The following is a 25,939-nucleotide window of genomic DNA, read 5'->3' as shown; positions in this document are numbered from 1 at the left end:
CTTTTGTTGATTTTCATCTTATATCCTCCTTTCAAGACACTGTCCATTCCGTTCAACTGCTCTTCCAGGTCCTTTGCTGTCTCTGACAGAATTACAATGTCATCGACGAACCTCAAAGTTTTTACTTCTTCTCCATGAATTTTAATACCTACCCCGAATTTTTCTTTTGCTTCCTTTACTGCTTGCTCAATATACAGATTGAATAACATCGGGGAGAGGCTACAACCCTGTCTCACTACTTTCCCAACCACTGCTTCCCTTTCATGCCCCTCGACTCTTATAACTGCCATCTGGTTTCTGTACAAATTGTAAATAGCCTTTCGCTCCCTGTATTTTACCCCTACCACCTTCAGAATTTGAAAGAGAGTATTCCAGTTAACATTGTCAAAAGCTTTCTCTAAGTCTACAAATGCTAGAAACGTAGGTTTGCCTTTTCTTAATCTTTCTTCTAAGATAAGTCGTAAGGTTAGTATTGCCTCACGTGTTCCAACATTTCTACGGAATCCAAACTGATCTTCCCCGAGGTCCGCTTCTACCAGTTTTTCCATTCGTCTGTAATGAATTCGCGTTAGTATTGTGCAGCTGTGACTTATTAAACTGATAGTTTGGTAATTTTCACATCTGTCAACACCTGCTTTCTTTGGGATTGGAATTATTATATTCTTCTTGAAGTCTGAGGGTATTTCGCCTGTCTCATACACCTTGCTCACCAGATGGTAGAGTTTTGTCATGACTGGCTCTCCCAAGGCCATCAGTAGTTCTAATGGAATGTTGTCTACTCCCGGGGCCTTGTTTCGACTCAGGTCTTTCAGTGCTCTGTCAAACTCTTCACGCAGTATCTTATCTCCCATTTCGTCTTCATCTACATCCTCTTCCATTTCCATAATATTGTCCTCAAGCACATCGCCCTTGTATAAACCCTCTATATACTCCTTCCACCTTTCTGCCTTCCCTTCTTTGCTTAGAACTGGGTTGCCATCTGAGCTCTTGATATTCATACAAGTGGTTCTCTTCTCTCCAAAGGTCTCTTTAATTTTCCTGTAGGCAGTATCTATCTTACCCCTAGTGAGACAAGCCTCTACATCCTTACATTTGTCCTCTAGCCATCCCTGCTTAGCCATTTTGCACTTCCTGTCGATCTCATTTTTGAGACGTTTGTATTCCTTTTTGCCTGCTTCATTTACTGCATTTTTATATTTTCTCCTTTCATCAATTAAATTCAATATTTCTTCTGTTACCCAAGGATTTCTATTAGTCCTCGTCTTTTTACCTACTTGATCGTCTGCTGCCTTCACTACTTCATCCCTCAGAGCTACCCATTCTTCTTCTACTGTATTTCTTTCCCCCATTCCTGTCAATTGTTCCCTTATGCTCTCCCTGAAACCCTCTACAACCTCTGGTTCTTTCGTTTTATCCCGGTCCTATCTCCTTAAATTCCCACCTTTTTGCAGTTTCTTCAGTTTCAATTTGCAGTTCATAACCAATAGATTGTGGTCAGAGTCCACATCTGCCCCTGGAAATGTTTTACAATTTAAAGCCTGGTTCCTAAATCTCTGTCTTACCATTATATAATCTGATACCTTTTAGTATCTCCAGAATTCTTCCAGGTTATACAACCTTCTTTTATGATTCTTGAACCAAGTGTTAGCTATGATTAAGTCATGCTCTGTGCAAAATTCTACAAGGCGGCTTCCTCTTTCATTTCTTCCCCCCAATCCATATTCTCCTACTATGTTTCCTTCTCTCCCTTTTCCTACTGACGAATTCCAGTCACCCATGACTATTAAATTTTCGTCTCCCTTCACTACCTGAATAATTTCTTTTATCTCGTCATACATTTCATCTATTTCTTCATCATCTGCAGAGTTAGTTGGCATATAAACTTGTACTACTGTAGTAGGCATGGGCTTTGTGTCTATCTTGGCCATAATAATGCGTTCACTATGCTGTTTGTAGTAGCTAACCCGCACTCCTATTTTTTTATTCATTATTAAACCTACTCCTGCATTACCCCTATTTGATTTTGTATTTATAACCCTGTATTCACCTGACCAAAAGCCTTGTTCCTCCTGCCACCAAACTTCACTAATTCCCACTATAACTTTAACCTATCCATTTCCCTTTTTAAATTTTCTAACCTACCTGCCCGATTAAGGGATCTGACATTCCACAGCTTCTAAACCAGTTGTGCAAATGAAATTAAAACATAATAAGCAACTGAAGCATCAGATACCAATAAACAAGCCAACAATTGTAAAAGAACACCCGCGCTTCAAGTAGTGGTCGTGGCAACACAACCGCTACCCAGTGAACAAGACACTCCGAAACACATGTAAGTTTGTTCCTTCTTCGCTGTCGGCAACTGTATCAACAATGTACAGGTTCTTTGCAACAGCTTGCTAAGAAACTGTGCTACATCTGAGTGGTTGTACCTTGAAATTTCCCTGAAAAATCACACACACACACACACACACACACACACACACACACACACAGACAGACAGAGAGAGAGAGAGAGAGAGAGAGAGAGAAGAGGAAATTTGGTGGATTTAATGTCGAAACAACTTTCAATGCACTGATCACCAGTATTAATTTTCAGTAAGTTTTTTATCATCACCTAAGCTTCGTGGAATGTTGAACACTTTGCTTAAATAAACACGTCCAAATCTGAATAGAATAATTTATAGAAGTAACAGTGCATAATTCTTCATTCCCAAAATGAGTCAGATACGGTTGCGGTACACTTACGATTTCAGTGCAGACTACGTACTAAAAGAAAGAACTTCGAAATGGAAAGATGGTTAACGCCACATGGAACTACCCTTTTCTGTGGATTGCATATGATAAACTAAGGGAAATATAGATGCATCTTTATTTGTACACCGCTGGTTACCCATAGGTGAATATTATCTTGCACTACTTCGTTTCCTAAGCCTGGGTACGCATTGAAAAGCCAACTAGAGGGACATATTGCATCTAAATCCAAACGGCTATTTGCATTCTTTTAATGTGTGTTTACAAAAATATTTGAATAATCGTGTTTAGACTCTTCGTAAGAGAAAAGATTAGGGTTGGCTCTGAGCACTATGGGACTCAACTGCTGAGGTCATTAGTCCCCTAGAACTTAGAACTAGTTAAACCTAACTAACCTAAGGACATCACAAACATCCATGCCCGAGGCAGGATTCGAACCTGCGACCGTAGTGGTCTTGCGGTTCCAGACTGCAGCGCCTTTAACCGCACGGCCACTTCGGCCGGCTAAAAGATTAGGGTTGGACAATAATAATAGATTTTTTTTGGACAAGTCAAGTAAAGCATTTATAGTCTGACCACATCCCATGACAAAGAAGAAAATTAGTTGACGAAGCAGCTTTCAAAATGTGACGCTTTAGAGACATAACGAAGAGCTCCGATATTCCGTGACATATAATAAAATGACAGAATGAGTCAGATAAGGTTGCGGTACACTTACGATTTCAGTGCACACTACGTACTTAAAGAAAGAACTTTGAAATGGAAAGATGGTTAATGCAAGATGGCATGAACAAATAGTATAGGGATAAAAGAAATTTGGGTCAACAGAAAGGTCCGATCTTACTCGTCGGCTTTGACCCGTGACGTAAGCGTGTTGTGGTGTGTGACGTCATTACGGCACGGAAAACCTAATACATGGTTTGATGTACTCTTGTTTAAAGAACATGTATACGTAATATGAAGCAATTTGATGAACATATTGATCTGTAGCGTAGCCCACTTGAGGTTAGGTTGGGAGTTTTTTTTTTTTTTTTTTTTGGAATGCGGCCGCGGCAGCGGCCGCCTATGATTCGAAAATATTGATTTGACACTAATGAAGCCTGTGGGGGGGATGGGGGGGCACTGCAGACTCCCCCCACCGCATAACGACATATTTAGTTTCTCCCCACCCAAAAACCCCCAATTTCCCACGCTTGTCCCGTTACACTCATTAGGCTTTTTGTGAAACTTGTGTATTTCAGTGTTTACAATACGTATTCGATGTTTTTATATCCGCCATATTGGAATTGTTGTTTATGCTCGTTTCCGCGGTATTTGTGACGTCATGGGTCAAAGCCGACGGGTAAGATCGGACGCTTCTGTATTTCCAGAAATTTAACCACATCGTATTGTTTCTACTCACTGCTTGTAAAAAATGGCATGATTCCGAAGCATAAAGATGACCGCGAGGCCTAAACAAAACATAGCGCCTGCAAACACAAAATCAGCGTCCTTTGGCTATGTTTCGAACGTTACAGAAGTAGTTATAATTCCTGACTGGGAGGTTCTGCTGCATCTGAAAATTAACATTATTCTGTTATTGCGCTGCAGTTTCTTAATGTTTTCTGGTAGCACAAAGATTATACACTACCACATGCTGAACTTGAGCAATATCTTTGAATAAGGCATGACGTCACGAACTTAACAAACGACCGTTCACTGGCAACCGCTGGGCGCAAGATTGATTGGGGATAAGTTTCTGGAAACTACACGTGAACAACTCTGATAATAATTTATCGGTGGAGCTACGGAATGAGGTAAGTTTGACTTGAAACGGCCCTCACCCACTTTACAACGTACAAGACCTAGCCGAATTTAAGTAGATATTTGACATTTCAAGAATATAATTTCTCGGCGTCACCTGACTTAAGAGTACATATGCTTGGTAATTTCCTCATAACTGTTCAGTTTGTTGTTCTAAAGTGTTACGAAGTGCGACATCGTTCTACGGCAAGCTACCGATGGGTAACGATACTATGACACTGTGATGAAATATTAGCTATAACAACGATTTGCTAACAGTGTGTGATTTTGGACGCACCAGTTACACCTTCGTTTCAAATTTTCTTTTGTATTGACACCCAAAGCAATCTTTGTATTAAACTGATTCGAATACCAGTCCAGTACGAAATGTTGAATCATCTTCTAAAGGTAGTGTCTTAGATTTCAACTAAAAAAACGATAGTCACTATTGTCTGCACAACAATAATTTGTAATTGACTGTTACACAAAGCACAGTAAGCGCCAAAAACAGAATTGTGATTCTGTAGCATGCAGTTGTAAAGTCTGACTACTGAACGTCATTCTCTTAGGCTTCTTGCTGCGCAGTAAAAGAATTTTTCATACAAACTTTATTTTTACTGTTTAGGAAAGCTACTGCCTATGAAAGCGTTTTTATTTCTATTTCACAGACAAAGGCTTTGTTTAAAGAAAACGAGTCAATGTTCTGCATTTTCCGTGGAAATATTTAGACGGCATCTAAATCGGTTTTGTCTACAGCGAAAAAGATGCATAATATTCGTACTCAATTCAAGTTGGGAAACTTTTGTGATTTGTTAGTCTTCACACAGTCTATATTAGACATGGGCCGTGCTCTTACTACTAATTGCTAGTATGGCTTATATCTAATACGAACTGTGTGAAGATCGACACACCACAAACATTTCTTTTAGATGCTAGAGCTTTCTACATTCGCTGTGCATAAATTAAAAATGGTGTAACTTACCAGTCACAAGAGCATGACCGTGTATCCACTGCTACGAAACCTAGAACAGAAAACCAGGCCGCGAATCACAAACGGAGGTATTATTTAAATCAGTCTACTATTATCACGTACGTTAATTCTAAAAACATTACTTGGTAAAAATTATTTTGTTACTTGTTATCATTCATTTCAGTTTAAAAAATTGCCTATGTTTTACTTGAAGCCGTCGCATGCGTTTAAGTTACTATTGTTAAAATATATACTGTATTTTAAAAGCAAACCGACGTAAGTTCTGATATTTGAATGAAGGAGTGTTACACACTAAAATCAAAAAGAGTACAGGGACGACACCAACTCTGACAAAATTTCGGAGGACGTTCCCAGGCATTTTCTTGGTATTTTGGTACAACGGACCCGTCACTATCCAGTGGCTCGTTAGTCATTGCATTTGTTACCGTCCTTGCATCTGAATTGCACGGAAAATAGCAAATTTGTTCCGTTTACTAGTGGTTTCGTTAAGTGGAGGGTTGGCCGACATGCACCTCGTGTATGGTAACACTGTATACAATGGAAGAACGGCATAACGACGCTAGCGCTTTTTAGCTTGTAAGACAGTAGCTGTTCTCTCTGCTATCGTCATGATGGTCGACATTTTAAACAATTCCTTAAGGGAAGAGCGTTGTATTAGGCAGTGACACAGCAGGCTGAATAGGGTGTCTGAAGATTTTTGTACTGCCGCAGATTTTGTGTTGCACGATTTGCTGATTGTGTATAGCTTGCATTTTCACTTTTGTGAATTTATATCCAAACAATGAAGGTAACTGGGGCAAAAAACCGAATAAATCATAAATACATTATTACTATGCAGTTAGGGCCCTTATACCAAGTACTTAGAAAATATTCGTCAACAACCTCAGACATTTTGCTGGAGGAGCTCAATACATCCTGTATACGAGTGGTTATCGGGGTAAATTTGAAATAGTTCCCTTCGTTGAAATTAAATTTATTTTAAAAATTGTTGTTGTGGTGATTGTTTCATTCACGTCTGCATATACAATATCGACCATCCCGACTACTGCAGGAAAATGAGCCAATGGCATTGGTGATGTCTGAACTGTACTAGTAAAACTAATCTCCCATTAGACCAATGAATAAGTTCACATTTTCGTTTTGTTATTTTATTCACTTCGAACTTTAAATTGCGTCTTCCTCCTTTTCAATTTTTCTACACGTATAGCTTACAATTGCAACCCATAAAATATGTATTTTACAATTATTTTATTTTACAACAGTATACAACATCAAAAATTTTCAGCAGAGTGTTTTAAACAGAAGGTTTCTCAATACAACAGTATAGAACAATTTACTACTGTTATACACATCGGTTAGGAGTACCATGTTTTATAAGCAGGAAATATTTCCTTAGCACCCTTTGCTAGGCATAGTGACAAAATTTGTTAAATTTGCGACACCTACACTCCTTACTTCTTGTCATCTTTGACAGTGTATCAACACAGCATAGGAGTGCATCAAGATATTTTCGTTTTATTAACTCGAAATAAAACTACAAGTAACATTTTCTAGATCCCAGTGTGATAAAGAGTGGTTAGAACCACGTCAGAAACAATATCTACAGAAACTGGAGAGGAGTTGTAAAGTGGATATTAATTCAGCAATGAATATCAAAAAGGGGAAAAATACTGTACTCTTTCTGGCATAAAATAACGGAACTTTTCTTCTGGCCTTGTTCCTCATCTTTGTCCTATTCCACTTTCTAGAGACATCAGATTATCGGTGGCCTTTACGGCAGTTTCCAAGAATGTACCTGCTTCGTAGCCAAGCTATTAACGTAACTGTCATTCTTCTAATATTCCCATCGTTACAGAATACGTAACCACTTGGAATCCATCAGTTTAGTTTGTCAGTGTATCTGCGAGGAGTGCTAAGTGGGAGGAATGTCTCATGAATCGTGCCATAGCCTTAGCGTATTAACTACCCAGTATATTTCAGTTGATGTTTGAACGGTTACTGGTGTTTCTTATTATATGTATATAGGTTATCTGTCGCTATTTGAAATATTATCCTCGCAGCTGCAACAGAAAGTACACGTCGCCTTGTTACTGCACTGTTAAAGTGAAATGTTAACATTTCACTTTAACGCGCTTTTTCGAGTATGAACTAGTATGTAAGCCGAATACTGACGATAAAATTCGAAACTTTCTTTTTGGTGCTGTTCGCCTAATGGAATAAATGTGGGGCCTTGTAATACAACGCAAAAATATAAGCAACGTGACAGATTCGTTTACTCCTGTACAAGATAATCCATTCGAGGAAAGTTGTGTGTGAGGTACAGAGAACTGCTAGAGTGCTTCAGGTACCGAGAGGGTGTTAATTTTTTAGTGGGGCAGTGGCTAATTACATTTCTCGAAGTATTCAGTTTGTTGTGAATCTCTAACGTATGGCGTTACTGGACGCAAAATTCCAGTGGATGATTAGTTGTGTCAACCTCGTAAGAGTACCAGATTTAAATGCCTCAGATGTCATTACTATACCTGTTTACTCTTCTTTGGTTATTCAGACTGTGAAATTCTGAACTGATAGTGTTTATGTGGGGAATACGAATTTGTAGTAAGCTTTCAAAAATTTCTCAATAATAAAATTTCCTGTTCTAAGGAATACTACACCTGTCGATTGCATGTTTTGCCTTTGTTGTAACTTAAATATGACGATAGCGTACACATTGTCAAAAATATGCTCCCTTTGCAGTATACTTCATCTGTGAATTTAATATCATAACAGTTAACTGGCCAGTTCACGAATGAGACAGATGACTACTCAAACTGAAGGGCTAAGTTTTGCATATAACAAAACATCAACATGATAATGAGTGCACGTGGCAGAAAGTTTTTTCAGTGTTACCTAACATAATAGAAAATGAACACACTTGAGCTCTTTGAAAACAGAGAAGCACATGTCATTCAAATATTTTCATGTAGTGTGCGCAAGTACTAGTAGGCCCTAAAGTAAGTAAGTAAGTAAGTAAGTAAATCTACACTTATATTTAAATACCGCTGACAAGTATCTAATTTGATTGTTATTGTGAACACGTGTATTCATTCCAAATATGCCTCCATGAAATGCTTAATTTGCCACACATGTGTCTGAAGTGTAAATAATCCACTGTACAATTTGAAATTGATGTGTGTAATACGTTGTAGAAAATTTTTCCAAGTCAGCGGCCAAAGACTAATTAAATGAAAAACCCCTTGGTACTGGACGTGTACAAATTCAGAAGACTCTCTCACTTAATAATGCCACTAAGCTAAGTATCAGGTTTTTTGTACTCATAATTTGATAAGAAAAACTTTAACGAGATTTCCAGAATGAGATTTTCACTCTGCAGCGGAGTGTGCGCTGATATGAAACTTCCTGGCAGATTAAAACTGTGTGCCCGACCGAGACTCGAACTCGGGACCTTTGCCTTTCGCGGGCAAGTGCTCTACCATCTGAGCTACCGAAGCACGACTCACGCCCGGTCCTCACAGCTTTACTTCTGCCAGTATCTCGTCTCCTACCTTCCAAACTTTACAGAAGCTCTCCTGCGAACCTTGCAGGACTAGCACTGCTGAAAGAAAGGATATTGCGGAGACATGGCTTAGCCACAGCCTGGGGGATGTTTCCAGAATGAGATTTTCACTCTGCAGCGGAGTGTGCGCTGATACGAAACTTCCTGGCAGATTAAAACTGTGTGCCCGGTAGAGCACTTGCCCGGGAAAGGCAAAGGTCCCGAGTCCGAGTCTCGGTCGGGCACACAGTTTTAATCTGCCAGGAAGTTTAACGAGATTGATCTGCGATACAGCAGTGGCGTTTTTTCCATCGTAATGACGCTTCTAAGCATTAGGGATATGGTATACTTTGAGTAGATAGTCATCTGTATTTCATTTCAGATCACCTACAATACTCAAATACTTAATGAAGTGTAAAATCTATAAAAAAACTTAACATGTTTTATACTCTGTACCATACTTTACAGCTTTCCGTACAATGTACGAGATGAAACACATCGAGTTTTCCCTCACGGTAATGCCATAAAATAATAAGCACATTCTTTGAGAAGGTTGGAGATCTGCTACCTTTTGTATTACTGCTGACACGAGTTTCCTATACTGCCCAAAATTAACACACGATATTCTTACAAAATTGTACACAGCTGTGTGATTTCTGGCCAGCGGTTATTTCCGTAGCAGTACGAAAATACTTGTTCAATTCAGTAACTACCCTCTCTGGAAGTATCACCGGCTTCTACGACCTTTAACTGGAGTCCGCAACACAGTTACCAACTTCTAGGTTACTCCTAGTGGTAGCGCTATAACTCCCAGGGAACAATAACTGTGAGCGAATACGATACTGGCACAGAAAAATACCGACGTCTGACTGCTATTTTCACAGTCGCGCCGACTGCTTACAGTCACTTCAGCTTTGTTTGTGCCGACAGCGGTGACAGCGCACGAAAGCGTTGTACACACTTATATAAACAGACGACGCGCAGTCTCACAGTTGTTTCCATGAGCGACAGAACACCTAAATAGTTCGTCCCTCTCCTTTCTGACCAGATTTCAGATGACGCGTAGTACGATCTTCGGTCAACATGCGGTTATTAAAATAACTGATGGTATCAGATGAGCGGTTATTACAGTAACTGCTACTTCTCATTTAGCAGCTATTTCTATCAGTTACGTTATTTTTTGCCACCTGGGCAATTTCTCTTTGGAGATACTTGTGAAATATCGGACCAACAACTATGTGGATTTTCAGTTTTAGACATTTCGTGGGAAAATATTGTTCACATAGCACGTAGCATTTTTCTCGTATTTATATTTCTATACGATGATTTTACTGAATCTATTTTCACCAGGGTAGCGAGCAATGAAGGAATTGTCAATAACTTCTCGCAGAACGAAGAACTCACAACAGTTTAAACTGCATTTAGAGTAAACATGCCAATAAAATATTTTGAAAGATGATTCAGTAGATCGTGTGCAATTTTTCGAACATTTTCCCCCCTTCCTGACGATTTTCGGCAAGTCTCGCATAGGAATGCCGTTCGTCAGCGTAGCAAACATTATATTCGAAGTGCTGCTTCGGTGTTACTTATCAGATTCTTGTCTTGTTGTTCATTTAGTCTTCCAAAGGTTTTTAAATGCACATCCGGACTACAGTCTAGTATAAATACTGCGGTCACCGTAGAATTGGCCGGTGTCTATATAGGCTCTCATCTGCTGTCTAGCTTAAGAATGAGCTACTCTTTCCGACATATGGTAAGCCGTACACTGCTTTATTTGCACTATAAAATGATCAGTGATGACAAATATATTTACAAAATTATTTTTTGGTTATACACATGGACAGAAGTCTGGTATAGGATATGCATCGTATGAGCGTTGGCGCTGGAAGTTTAGAAACCGGCGCAGAAAGATAGCAGCGAATACAAATAGCATCTGAGGAAATCATTGGACTTTTCTGCCGTTATTCGGTTGATGCAATATAGGTAGTAAGTAGAGTCCTACATCCATACCAGACCACTGCATAAATGCAACGGTATTGCTGTCATTGGCATGGATAAATAGTGAACGGGCACCAATAATATTCGTTTTAAGTACAAGGAAGAAAATTTTGGCCATGTCTAATTAACACCATCAGGTAAAACCAAGACAATCATACCGACTTGTAGCACAACAATGGTTTCTTCCACTCCTTTCAGTAAAGAGAAATTTAGTAAAGACTTCTTTCAGTTTTAATGTAATGTTAACAGGATTTGTACGAATTCATTTTTCCATTCTCGTCTGACATCATCACACATTGTCCATAACCGAGGTACTCTCGTGCGATAGCGTTTTATTCGGGGGCAACCGGTTCGAATCATGGTGGTTGCCAAACTTTTCTTCGGCGGTAATGGGAGAGGTTGTTACAACATCTGCCGCCACCGCAATGACCCATGTAGTTAGGGCATACTACATAGTTGATGACGCCTCCATCGGATGGGGACGTTAAACTTTGTATACCGATCAAATTAGTCGATCAGAGGTCAGTAATATAACAGCAGAACTAGTCTTTTTCCTTTTTTTTTCCAAGTCATCAGTCTTCTGCTGGTTCGTTGCGGCCCGCCACGAATTCTTCTATTGTCCTAAGCTTTTCATCTCAGAGTAGCAATTGCACCCTACGTCCTCCATTATTCGTCGGATATACTCAGATCTCTCTTCTCCTATAATTTTTAATCTCTACAGCCCCTTCTAGTGCCTTGGAAGTTATACCTTCATGTCTTAAAAACACATTTCCTATCATCCTGTCCATTCTTTTTATCAGTGTTTTCCGTATGTTCCTTTCTTTACAGATTCTGCGGAGAACTTCCTCATTCCTTATCTTGACAGTCCTTTTTAACGTCTTTCTATAAAACCACATTTCAAACGCTTCGCTTATTATCTTTTTCTGGTTTACCAACAGTCCATTTGCACAACCGTACAATGCTGTGCCCCGAACGCACATTCTCAGAACTACTTCCTCAGTTTTAACACCAATGTAGACTTCTCTTGACCATGAATGCCCTCTTCTGCATTTTATATCCTTGCTTCGTCCGTCATTTGTTGTTTTTGCTTGCAGGGTAGCAGAATTCCTCAACTACGTCTGTTTTACGGTACCAATTTTGTATGTTAAGTTTATCGCTAATTCATTTCTGCCACTCATTAGTTTCGATTTTCTTTAGTTTATTCTCAGTCCATATTCTGTGTCCTTAGATATTTCATTCCATTCAGGATGTTCTGTAATTCTTATTCACTTTCACCGACGATAATTTCATCAGCGAATCTTATCAATGACATACTTTCATCCTATTCAAATCTTTCTTTTACTGCCGTCATTGCTTCTGATATGTACAGATTGAACAATAGGTGCGAAATACTACATTCGTCTCTCAATTTTTTTTTAATTCCAATACTCCGTTTGTGATCTTCCATTCTTTATTGTTCCGTCTTGATTCTTGTACATATTGTGTATTACCCGTCTTTCCCTATAGCTTTCCCCATTTTCTCAGTTTCTTGCACCATTTTACGTTGTCGTACGCTTTTACCAGGCCGACAGCTCCTATTAATGTGTCTTTATTTTTTCTTAAGCGTTGCTTCCATTACGAATAGCAACATCCGAACTGCCTCCCTAGTGCCACGCTTACATTTCCAAGAGAAACTGGTCATCATCCAACAGATCCTCAGTTTCCTTTTTCATTTTCTTCCGTTATATACTTTGATCCGTGGCACACCGATTTTGTTGTCAAAAATGCTTACCACTTCGTGTGTGCATAAACAAACAACTAAAATGTACCAAACATTAAATCAGTAATGCAATAATACACAAACGAAAAGCAGTTGTCAGTTTCAGTAGCTACTCAAACGTTTGAGCACCTAAGTCAGACGGACTGCACAGAGGCGAATCGTGAATCCTCTCTGCACTTCTACTGTCATTGCAGCAATTTGACCAATACCTTTAGTGGCTAATAGCAGGTCAGGTAATTACGTGTTCCTCGCTAACTGAATTCCATTACAGTATCCTCCTGTGAAATGGAAGGAAGGAATGATGGGGTTTAAGATCCGATGGATGAAGATGCCGTTACATACTATGCATGTGCTCCGATTGGAGCAGAATGGAGAAGGAACCATCACGGGTTTTCCCTAAGCGATTTAGGGAAACCTGCTACACCTTAATTGCGAGGGAGGACGTAATTTGGAGTACGGTCGTCCCAAATAGCCCTGTATTTGCAACACCTCACTCTGAATGGTATTGGAGGAGTTGGCAACGAAAAATGAGTAATTTGTAATATCTACCGCTGTCTGCGAGTGGTCGTACTTCGGTGGACCGTCAATTGCCGTCTGCCAGACAAAGTTCTTCAGATGCAGTTATTTGCAGAAGCAGATGGATGGAGTCATATCGAGACCGAGTTGCCCATAGAACCTAAAAACTGAGACTAATTTGTCACTCGTCAAACAGTACATCAAGGTATTCTTGCCCCGTTTACGTTAATATCCTGCGTCTACAAATGGTCTAGAACAAATCTTTCAGAAAGTGTCCGACGACGTGTTGGAGAACGTTTAGTAGGCACTTTTTAGGGTGTCAGGAAGGATATCTTCATTAGGATGAGAGATCTAGGTAATTGATATTTTCGTTAACTTTTGGAATTTTCCGCCCTTGAATGAGAATTTACAGTTTCCATACGTCGAATCCATATAAAGAACAGTTCAATTTAAGCTAAAAATAGAGATCAATATGATCTTGATCGACCTTTACTGGCTAATTTTATGCTATTTCCGCCACTACTTTGTGACAATTCTATTTAATACTGCTCTTTTCACAAATCCAACGTCGATGGCTGTCACTATCAATCACTGCTCCACTCTAATTTTAACACTTTTTTTACGAAAAGATTTTCAAGCAGTTGATGTATGAGTCGAATCATGAGGTCAAACTACGTCGATTCTAATAGAATTTTACTTAAATGACGATGTTTTAGCAACTATTAATTTAATTAAAACACTTGCAAAGAAAATCGGCAACACACTTAAAACTCTGCGTTGACAAAAACCCTTTTCAGATTCGTAATCCTCAGATAAAACTAAAACCTTTGATTAATTACGATAACACTGATTTTTATCTTAAAATTTTGCAAAGACTTTTCGTATAGTTTTTGCGTTTCCATTGCCCCCTTTCAACATGCTTCATTCAGTGGTCTATATTATAAACACGCATTTTGTGAGGGACTCTGAATGTCTTTTGTATGCACTGTATCAGTACAAGAGGTGTGTGTGCGTGCGTGTTTCCCACATCTCCTAAACCACCGGACCGATTTCAACCATAATTGGTACACATATCCCTTACTGTCCGCTAGGGTTGGTCGGTTTAACAGAGGGTTCAAATGGCTCTGAGCACTATGGGACTCAACTTCTGAGGTCATCAGTCCCCTAGAACTTAGAACTACTTAAACCTAACTAACCTAACTAACCATGCCCGAGGCAGGATTCGAACTTGCGACCGTAGCGGTCTCGCGGTTCCAGACTGAAGCGCCTAGAACCGCACGGCCACTCCGGCCGGCTTAACAGAGGGGAAAATGGACCAAATTACGAGGTCATCAGTCCCTTGTTCCGAAGAAAAACAGTGCCACAAGTATGAGAATAAAATAAACGAGACTCACAACTCAAAACGGAATGCAAGTATTTTATAAAAGATGTTGATGTTAACTCAATTTTGCTGCACGATGAACCGCTGTTAACAGCGGTTTGTACTGCCCTTTCTGTCCAGCGCGCGAATCGGCGAATAAACAGACATAGCCGTGACAAGAGGGCGTAGTGCCAGTTAGCGCAAAGTCTACGGCCCACACAAGTCAATTTAAGCACAAACCATAATGAAAATCTCAAATCAATTTTTTAAAATAATTTGTTCATATGGATAGCGGAATTGTTATAGAGATGTAATCCTTCCGCAAGTGACCAGCAGCAGAGGAAAGAAAATCAAGACAGTGTATGATGTTACATTACAAACGCCTTCCTTCAATGGGGACTTTAATTTCGTGTTATTAAAGAATTTATAACAATTCCTGTAGCACAGTTCTTATAATGATTTTTGATATTCTGTATTTTGCTAACAATGAAACAGCTCCTTTTTAATTCCGTGCAATCATCACAAAAATGCAGAGTGTCTGTTGGATGACGAAAACAAACTTTTTCCTCCACCAGACACACCTGATAAAAGAAAAATTAATGCATTCAGGCACTTCATAGTTATTACTAGGGCCTTATTTAGAGTTTTAGACAGTGCTGGAATGCAGTAAGAAATGGTCGTGGCTGTTGGTATACGTATTTTGTTGCATACCGTACATACTTTATCAAATCTGTCTAGCGTCAGGAAATTATACAGGAAAGACAACCCCGAAATCGCGAGGTTTACCTCAAGTAAAAGTGTAGAGATGTCATTACTATGGTGTCACCGCCAGACACCACACTTGCTACGTGGTAGCCTATGAATCGGCCGCGGTCCGTTAGTATACGTCGGACCCGCGTGTCGCCACTATCAGTGATTGCAGACCGAGCGCCGCCACACGGCAGGTCTAGAGAGACTTCCTAGCACTCGCCCCAGTTGTACGGCCGACTTGCTAGCGATGGTTCACTGACAAATTACGCTCTCATTTGCCGAGACGATAGTTAGCATAGCCTTCAGCTACGTCATTTGCAAAGACCTTGTAAATAATAGCTAGACTCACTGATGGCGCTGCAGTCGCGGGATAATTTGAACCTTCGGCTGGACGCCATTACAGTGGTTGTAGTCTGATGTGTTGTGTGGTATTTTTGTTTATGAAGCCCCTGATTCAACGTTGTATATTTGTTGGGCGTACATACAGTATTTGTTACTCGTAATTCTACTGTCTGTACGTTCCAATCAAAAGAAGTACAATGGTGAAGAGTTGTGCAGCGATTAATTGTACAAATAAATTCGAGAAAGGAACGAATATTACATTTCACAGGTATGTGAATGTTTTAATTTGTTTTGTATGTCAGTGCACTTGCTCAATAAATGTTTTTGTAACACGGTATAGGCATAATGTCTGTGCATCTATTTGCAGGTTTCCTTTCTCAAACCCGCACCTGTTACAAAAATGGTTACACGCTGTCAGGAGGCAAGATTTCCGACCTACAGAATTCCATTTGTAAGTAGGCTGTTTAGGTTTTTTTTATTGGTAACGCCACCTCTGTATGAAAATCACTGGATGTGTTGTGTGCAGTCTGTGGCTGCTTTGCATTGTTGTAATACTCGCCACTGTAGTGTTGGGCAGCTGGGCTGTTAACAGCGCGTAGCGTTGCAGTTGGAGGTGAGCCGCCAGCAGTGGTGGATGTGGGGAGAGAGATGGCGGAGTTTTGAAATTTGTCATGAAGTGCTATATATATTATGACTATTGAGGTAAATACATTGGTTGTTCTCTATCAAAATCTTTCATTTGCTAACCATGCCTATCAGTAGTTAGTGCCTTCAGTACTTTGAATCTTTTATTTAGCTGGCAGTAGTGGCGCTCGCTGTATTGCAGTAGCTTGAGTAGCGAAGATTTTTGTGAGGTAAGTGATTTGTGAAAGGTATAGTTTAATGTTAGTCAGGGCCCATTCTTTTGTAGGGATTTTTGAAAGTCAGACTGAGTTGCGCCAACAAAATATTGTGTGTCAGTTTAAGCACAGTCATGTATAATTGTTCTAAAGGGGACGTTTCATATGTCGACCCTTAGCCTAGGATACCTCACTGGAATCTTCTGATTTTTTTTCTTGTAGTTTGTGTAATTAGTGTAGCTATTGTTTATTGCTAGCGCGTAATCATAGAGAGAATTTCCTTTGTAGTTGTTTTTCATTGTTGTACAGTAAAACAGTTGTGGCATGCATGTAGATTTGCACCAAGTATGTCGCAGCTGCAATTAACTAGATATTATTTTCAGTGTTATGTTAATGTGTTCTCTTATTTTTGCTCTTCAAATTGTGTTTTTCTGTGTTGTCGTGTGAAATACTGTGACAATAATGGCATGTGAAAAACGTAATACTAGGCTCCAAAGTAAACTGAGAAATGACAGTGAAAACGAAAGCAGTGTGTTAGCGCCACCGAGTAATGAATTAACTGATGTTCAAAGTAGTAATTTGGTAATTGTGCATAGGGAAATGGAGCGGGCGGCAAACAATGGCGTGGACAGTGAAACAATGAGTGAAGAGGGAAGCATTATCGATCGATCGGCAACAGCTCGCCTCAGGAATCGGGAATGACAGGACACAATTTTGCAAATATTGTAGACTCAGGTTTTGGGTCCTCACCGTTTTCTCAAATGAGTCAAAACTCATTTTCCACTTGTCAAAATGTGAATGTTGCCGGTGCAAATTCACTGCCGGAAAGCACTGAGGAACATGTTTCAGACACCAGTGCATTGTTATTACAATTAATACAACAAATGGGATAAACACAACAAAAGCTTCAAAAGTTAGACACAATGGAACAAAATCTTCAAAAGTTAGACACAATGGAACAAAATCAGAGACAAACACAGCAACAGCTTCAAAAGTTAGATTCATTGGAGCAAACTCTTGAACAAACACGTGAGGATTTAACTACTGAGTTACATCACATTGAATCGAAATGTCAAAAAGTCTGTAACGACGTAAAAACCCAAATTTGTGAGCAATTTCAACCTATTTTTTCGCGTCATGAAAATGCACTACAGAATCACGAAGCAGCCATAAAAGAACTGCAAACTACTGTTCATGAAAATCATGAGACCTTGCAAGCTAAATTTGACTCAGTTGCATCTACCGATTCGGTTACACAACTTGCAAAAACTCAGGAAAATTTAAAGGACACAGTAAATACTCTGAAAATTGGTTCAGAAGAACACACACAGGAAATAAGTACACTATCGGAGAAAGTAGCCGAACTTTCGGATCAGTTCACTAACTTATCTACGAAGGTAGATGATAATCTGAACGACACAAAACCGGTAGTCTTTAATGACACAGAAGAGAGCGAACAAATTAGGAAACTGAAACAAAATATGAATCAAATTAATACGCAACACCAAAGAGAAATGCGGGAAGTACAAGATCAGCTGACACAGGTAATACAAGAATTACGTATTTCAGAGGACACTCGCGCTCCAACACGGGAAGAGGGACTTAGAAATACGGAAAAGCCTCAAAATAATAACACAGGGCATTTCGGAAGTTATGAAAGAAATTGGCAATGTGCACCGAATTTTGAGATGGAACGGCCGACACGACCTAACAATGACCGATATGCGACTCGCCGACATGATGATTTTGTCTATAAGCTGTTCATTACTACACGTAAATTCAAAACGTTTAAGAATTCTGCCAACGACATTCATGCACAAGCGTGGCTCCATCAATTCTCTCATTGTTTTCCCCCCAACTGGTCATTGGAGCACAGGTTAGAATTTATGTGTGGCTACTTGGAGAATGAGCCAGCTGTAAGAATGCGATCGGTCATTCACGATTGTCACGGTGAAGGAGAATTTTATCATGCCTTCCTCTCAGCGTATTGGTCTCAAGCTACACAAGACCGAGTAAAACATAGCATCATAATGATGAAACGTTTCGAACAATCTGAATTTTCCAGTCTTATGAAATATTTTGAAGACATGTTGCATAAGAATCAGTATCTTTCAAACCCATACAGCCCCTCAGAACTCATCCGCATTTGCTTAATCAAATTACCTCAACATGTACGGCATATTATTTTAGCAGGACGTTGCAAAGACGACACTGAAGCTTTTCAGGGACTGTTACAAGAACTGGAAATTGACACTGACAATCGCGGAACGCGAGAACAGGAGCACAACAATTACAGGTCACATCTGTCACAATTCCGCGATGACAGAAATAATACACGACAAGGCTATTTTTATAACGTAAATCGTGACCAAAACAGACACCACCCGTATGACAACCGTTGGCAGAGTAGTAATAATTACAGGGAAAGATCACCTCTCCGCGGTAATGACTATTACAGAGACAATCAGAGAAACAGACAATATGGGAACCAAAATAATTATTATTACGGGAGACAGAATAACTTTAGACGCAACAGTTCAGCGCGCAGTTACGATTCAGGGAGAAATTCTCCACCACTTAACCGACAAGAAAGAAACTACAGGAACTACCAACATGACGACAGACGATGTGATCGTAACGACAGACCTGAATTGCATCAGAACTGGCGGTATTTAAACAGGGCAGGGCCTTCTCGTCAGAGTGAATTTGTAGAAGTTAGGTCTCCTAATCCCAATAACGTGCAGCCGCGTGCGCCCGCTGGCTCCGAGAAAAATAACATAAGACGCTAGCCTTGAGAAAAATTTTAGCATTCTTTACCGATGTATACAACATGATAATTGCTTTGAAGTTGAAACTCTGCGTACTAGGAAGAGCGAAGGTTTACACCACATTTCACACGTAAAACCGTTTGAGAGATAATGTGCTTTTTTAACTTGAGATTTTAATGCAACATTTTGGTTTACTTGAAAATACATTCTGGATTTAAAGGGCTTTCCGTGAGATACCAGATGACACAGTGGTTAGTTTATGTGACAGCTACACGGTTTTATCACGACGCTACTAATGAGTGACAATTTACAATGTTGCTTTTGCGGTGTTTCTGTTTTATATCTGCACAGTTTTTCTGCATTATTCTGGAAAGTAAAACATGTTTTAGTAGTAACTTTTGTGGTATAGCTACAATGAGACAGCTTTTTTCGTAGCACACCAATACGTTACATTATAGTGCTTTCTTGATCACGGTAAGGTACGTAATAACTACGATATCTATACACAAAGCATTTCACTTTTGTTTATCATGAGGTAAGTACATTGACTTCTGCAGAACTTAGCTTTCGGAGGACGATAAATACGAGACTTCCACAGAGATTATCTTACAACATGACGCACAGTTTAGCGCTACAGTACACGTATTTGAGTGATTAATTTCGCACTTAAAACATTTATTTTTTTTAAGATATTTGAAGTGCAATGATACAAGGGTTTTCCGTGATACATTTCATTCCATTGCTGTAATCTGTAACACCTGAGGGTATTATTCATTTATCCTCAGGGGGGTACACGTTTACTTTGTGTACCATGTGTTTGGCAAGCACAAGGAACCCTAGCTAATGTGGTATTTGCTTATACAACTTTACACATCGGTACCATATTTCTCTAACACAGAATTACACAGCTACATGATTATTTAACAGAGAAACAAACATTTTTTTTTACTACGTCAGTGACATATTTACGTAATTACACAGTTGGATAACTTCACACTTACGAAATTGTATTTTGTCTGTACTTTGTGAACTGTTCATATTTTTCAGAACCATTGTGATACTATGAGAGCTTTGAATGATGTATTTGGTATGGGATCATGATTTTTAAAGTACGTTTGAGGTAGATGACACTATTGAAATGAGCAGAGAATTTTTTTTTGGTTTCTTAATTATTGCAGAAAGCTACGACGTTTTTGAGATTTGACTGAGGTGTTATGATGTTATTTTTTACGACGACGATGTGTATTATGCTATTGAGGTATGTTTATGATCAATAAGCTGATGCTATATAAGGAATGTGATTACGTGTTTATATGTATATGAATAATGAATAGAAGTTAGGGACTATGGTTTGTGAAAAAGGTTGTTGGAAACCAAGAATCGTACTTTAAGAGTTATGAAATGTGTGTATATGCGTGAATGTATCATAATGCTGGCGAAAATTTTTTGGACGCTGTTATATTTATGGGATTTTGTTTCTACAGATTAGTAACCCAAATTCTTGACCTGTGAAATATATTTATATGAGACTGTCACTGTGTCATAAATATTTCGGTAAGAAAGTTCAGTGACCACCTGTACGTAATGCATCGTTGGCACCCAGCTGAGCGGCCAGGTGTGTCAGACGCCTGGAAAAAAAAAGCCATTATTGCGATCCCTTTTCAGCGGCACAGGTAGAAAAACAAAAAAGGGAGGCCATTATCCTCGCTATTGACGTTCCTTTGTAGAGAGCGTCGCAAAAACGACACGGTCGAACTTGAAAACATATGTTGACACTGTGGAGCTCTTAATTTATGATATTTACAGAAATGCCTAATGAAATGACGAGAAATATTTTTACATCTGCACACCTGATTATGACAAGTGTCTTTCTACGAGAGTTGAGAGAATGTCTACTAACTTATGAAATGTCATATGACTATTGAATGATATTTTTATGCTTTGGTTTGCATAATTGCTTATTTCATTTGTTATCTAGTTTCTAGCTGCACTGCAGCATTGGTTAAAATAAAATTTTATAGATGTACTAATATAAATATTTTCTGTCTACAGATCGAGTAAATAATAATTTTTTCAAAAAAAATGAGGGAGCACAAAAAGACATTTACCTTCACAGGAACTGCAATCATAGTTTTCTTTTCAAGTACTTGTTAATTTCTTTTGTAGAATAAATTGTGATGCATCACTCTAGTGTTAAGATATGACATAGGTATTAGACATGGCCATTTTTAGTGTAATATTTTTTCTGCTTGAGCTTTGTCATGCTTAGGTATACGTCATAGCATTTACTGCAGCTGTTTGCCAGGTATAGTGCTACTGAATTTTAATTTGTGTTACTCTGCTAAGCCAGATTTATTTTTCTTGTTTGCTGCACATTGCCTTATATTAGTCGTAATATTGCAATTGCTTCGCTAATTTCTAAAATGTTGCTTGCTTTGCAAATCTGCACTTTTTTGTCATTGCTGTTTGTGTTAATTGTTTTATGTGCTGCTGCATTGCCTCGTCCCTTAGTTTAGCATCTGAGCTCAGTAGATTTAAGTTAGCTTAAGAGGGGGTAGACTATATAAGAGACCAAGTTGTGATGAATTGGAAGAAATACATTGAAAATCTATAAGAAAATGGTTTGGCCAAAACAGTATTTTGAAAGAGGATATGAACCAAAAAAAAGTAGGGTTTAGGGACAACAGGTTTAGGTAGGATTTTCTTGGAAATAAATGAAGTAAGATAATGGACAATAAATAATGAGGTAAGAAATATGTGAATATATATATATATATATATATATATATATATATATATATATATAAAGCATGCTTGAATAGGATGTTTTGGTGGAAACAAATGTGGAAATAAGACGAAAGATCTATGGAATGAAGTTTTGGGTTGGACTGCAGTACCAATGTCACACTGAAAACGAACCCTGTCTTTCCTTTTATATTATTTTGCTATGTGTGTATGTACCATTCTGTATTTGTCTTTTTCCTGTCTTAATGTGTTTAGCTAGTAAGAGTTACGTTGTAGAATTTTACTGATAATATGTTATTTACTTAGTAAAGATGCTTAGACATTATTTATTCTGTTTTGTTTTAATGCTCATGTGTGAAGTCGATGTTTCAATAATTATTTTGATCTTTTATGTATTTACTCATGTCATAATTCCTGTAACACTGATGTATATGTTATTTCGATTCTTTTGTAAAGCCCATATTACTACAAATGTTATCTGTATTGTTATGTTCTTTAATGATGTATTTTATACCTTTGTAATTGTATTCTCATGTTATAATATTGTAATTGACACCAGTTCTTCAAATTAAGTATCATTTCACTGCACACGTTTCTGTTGGTCATAGTATATGGACAATATGTGAGAAGTAGGGACTGTTAGTGTTTGCACGTGTGTTAATAATTCAGCAAGGGACTGGATAACAGCATTGCTGGTTCTAAGGACAATTCCAAAAACTTTGTGAGTGCACAAGTGGTGGTTATGGACTTGCTATATTATCTGCAAGACTCTTCAATGGTGATTGTGCACCTGCACAGTCACAACAGATGGCTGCTGGCCATCTCTACAAGGACTACAGTGGGTCTGCATCTTTGATGATCCATCAATACCATTATTTCTACAAGGACTGCAGTGGGTCTGCACCTCTGGTGGCACACCAATACCGTAATCTCTACCAGGACTACAGTGGGTCTGCTCTGTGATGACCTACCCACCAATACTCTTCAAAACTTCGACTGACTCCGCTGTGGGTTTGCTCTGTTGTGGCCCATTACCTGTCAGCATGTCAAGAGTCAGCACTGTCTTTCCGTTGGAAGGACAACGCTACTTCTTCAAGACTGCATGGAAATCCACTACTTCCATGTGCATTTTCTTTTACTGCTCAGACTTTGAGAAAAACACTGCAATGTGATGAATGATTAGGACTGTCTTTATGGACTGTGAGAAATTTTTGGCTTTTGACCAACATTGTATCAATAAGTGTGTGCATTTGATTTCTTTGTTATTGTAATTATGAAAAAATTTTTCATATCTGTATTGGCCACTGCCCAAACCAATTTGTAAAGTTTTTTTGTGGGGAGCATGGGGGCTATGTAAGTAGGCTGTTTAGGTTTTTTTTATTGGTAACGCCACCTCTGTATGAAAATCACTGGATGTGTTGTGTGCAGTCTGTGGCTGCTTTGCATTGTTGTAATACTCGCCATTGTAGTGTTGGGCAGCTGGGCTGTTAACAGCGCGTAGCGTTGCAGTTGGAGGTGAGCCGCCAGCAGTGGTGGATGTGGGGAGAGAGATGGCGGAGTTTTGAAATTTGTCATGAAGTGCTATATATATTATGACTATTGAGGTAAATACATTGGTTGTTCTCTATCAAAATCTTTCATTTGCTAACCATGCCTATCAGTAGTTAGTGCCTTCAGTACTTTGAATCTTTTATTTAGCTGGCAGTAGTGGCGCTCGCTGTATTGCAGTAGCTTGAGTAGCGAAGATTTTTGTGAGGTAAGTGATTTGTGAAAGGTATAGTTTAATGTTAGTCAGGGCCCATTCTTTTGTAGGGATTTTTGAAAGTCAGATTGCGTTGCGCTAACAAAATATTGTGTGTCAGTTTAAGCACAGTCATGTATAATTGTTCTAAAGGGGACGTTTCACATTTTATATGTTATCATTTTGAAGAAAGTTGGCTGATCGGTAGTGTTTTCATGGTCTAGGTTAGGTTGAAACTTGATAATTTGGTCGTGAATTGCCAAATCACTATGCCATATATAACGCACTTCTCGTCATAAAATCTAAAGCAAGGTAGAGTCAGAAAATATCTATTAATATGGTGGGCAAATCTTCGAGTATTTTGATACATTTTGCGTACATCTATCGTAAATGAACTACGAAAAATGCTAGGTGTCCAGTACATAACTTTTAGCTACGCAGATTCCATGTAGTACGTAAGATAAATTCATAAACAGTGAATAGTTGCTGTTTGTTCATAAATTAAAAAGTATATTGTAGTAACGTATTTAAATGAGGCATAATGTTTGTGACCTAACTCAAGGGAAGGCATTTTATAACCAAAAGCGATGTATAAACATTCGAACTCGGCGCGTCAGTTTACCACTCTAATGGCCGCCGGCCAGCTATTCAATTTGTCCGCTCTTCACAGTTGACCACTCGTGCGGTTGTGGGGGCGTGGTCATTTGCTACGACCTAGCAAGGCGCCATTACCACTTACTATTGATGCTGTAAAACATGTACCGTCACGAGCGATGTTCACCAATTATGGATTAAATTTAAGTATTCCAACAGATACGTACTATTTTTGCTAGTCTCATATCCCTGACCTGGTCCAGACCTCACGCCAGCCTGCGTGAGCTTAAACGCGTGCCTTTCGGCTTCCTCATAATGGCTTGGCTGTCTTGCCAAGCCACAGCAATTAACAGGTGGAAAATTAGTTGTTTACGTGAAGACGAAGCTTCTTGTTATCCTTTGAAAGCTGCGTATAAAGCAAAACGCACTTATCATTTCGAATGAAAAATGGACAGTATGGCTTGTGCAGTCGATGAGTGCTGTGACACAGTCGTCTAAAACAGTGGCAGTGGTAAGTATGGGTGGATTACTGTTTCTGCAGCTTTAAATCCGATTCCAATAATATGAAGGCAAATTAGGTCTAAGAAGCGTGAAAATCAGTAATGTTCAGTTTACTTGCAATTTAGAGCTCCCAGTCTCCAAAATCTTCCTCGGTAACTGCACCGACTCTCACAAGAAGTTCTTAATCTTTCGAATAACTTTCCTTTCACACTTTTGGGAGTTTCATTTTGACCCATATTTCGATCTTTGTGTAAATCTTTCAACCATTGATAGAATTCATGTTCAGATTTTGCGAAACGCACACTGCTTAAATTTAAGAGATTTCTGCCCCCTTCGTTTAATCAAAACATTTACTGCCTTTTTTTCATTTAAAGTTATTAACGTGCATGTTTTCTTTGGGCCTCGAAGGTACTCCGTTGTTGTTCTGGACTATTATTAGCTCAACAATCATCGTTCCAACAATAATTCACGGAATCGTCCCAGTTACTTGGTGTTTCTTCTAATGTTTCCATACTTTCTAACGAAATGTTCAGTGATGATGTAGGTCACATACACAGGTCTTCAGGAGAAGTAGGTGATTTCGATAGCTTACCCGTACCACGTTCTTGATATTTTGCCCTTTCAAGGTTGAAAATAGTAACTGGATTCCACATTAATGTGAAACACTGGAAGCTGCCCATAAACACGCTATCAGCAAGTATACGACATTTAGCGATTCCGCAAAAGGCAGGTGCTAATTATTATGGATATTAATTCAGTTGCAAATTCGAGGAATTAGTAACTATCAACTGAGACAAACTCACTTTACAAATTACGATCGCTTTATGCCGTGTTATCTTTTTACCGATGGGCCGTCAACCAAGGATGTGGGCCGGCCGCTGGTGGCCGAGCGGTTCTGGCGCTACGGTCTGGAGCCGCGCGACCGCTACGGTCGCAGGTTCGAATCCTGCCTCGGGCATGGATG

At 39.1% G+C, this 25,939-nt stretch overlaps 1 protein-coding gene across 2 annotated transcripts in view; it reads right to left on the bottom strand.

The window, feature by feature from the left end:
• LOC126235821 (anoctamin-10) overlaps nucleotides 1-25,939 on the bottom strand; it is a 310,819-nt gene that overhangs the window by 251,766 nt on the left and 33,114 nt on the right. The window contains exon 2 of one of the 2 annotated variants that reach the window (XM_049944670.1): nucleotides 5,519-5,558. The exons of the other annotated variant lie outside the window; for it this stretch is intronic. The gene's annotated coding sequence lies outside the window, so the exon portion shown is untranslated. The remainder of the gene's footprint in view (nucleotides 1-5,518; nucleotides 5,559-25,939) is intronic. 2 annotated transcript variants of the gene reach the window in all.

Source organism: Schistocerca nitens, chromosome 2 (assembly GCF_023898315.1).
Source record: "Schistocerca nitens isolate TAMUIC-IGC-003100 chromosome 2, iqSchNite1.1, whole genome shotgun sequence".
Taxonomy (NCBI): Eukaryota; Metazoa; Arthropoda; class Insecta; order Orthoptera; family Acrididae; genus Schistocerca; species Schistocerca nitens.
The sequence above is the reverse complement of the archived record's forward strand: the minus strand, read 5'-3'. Positions and strand labels throughout refer to the sequence as shown.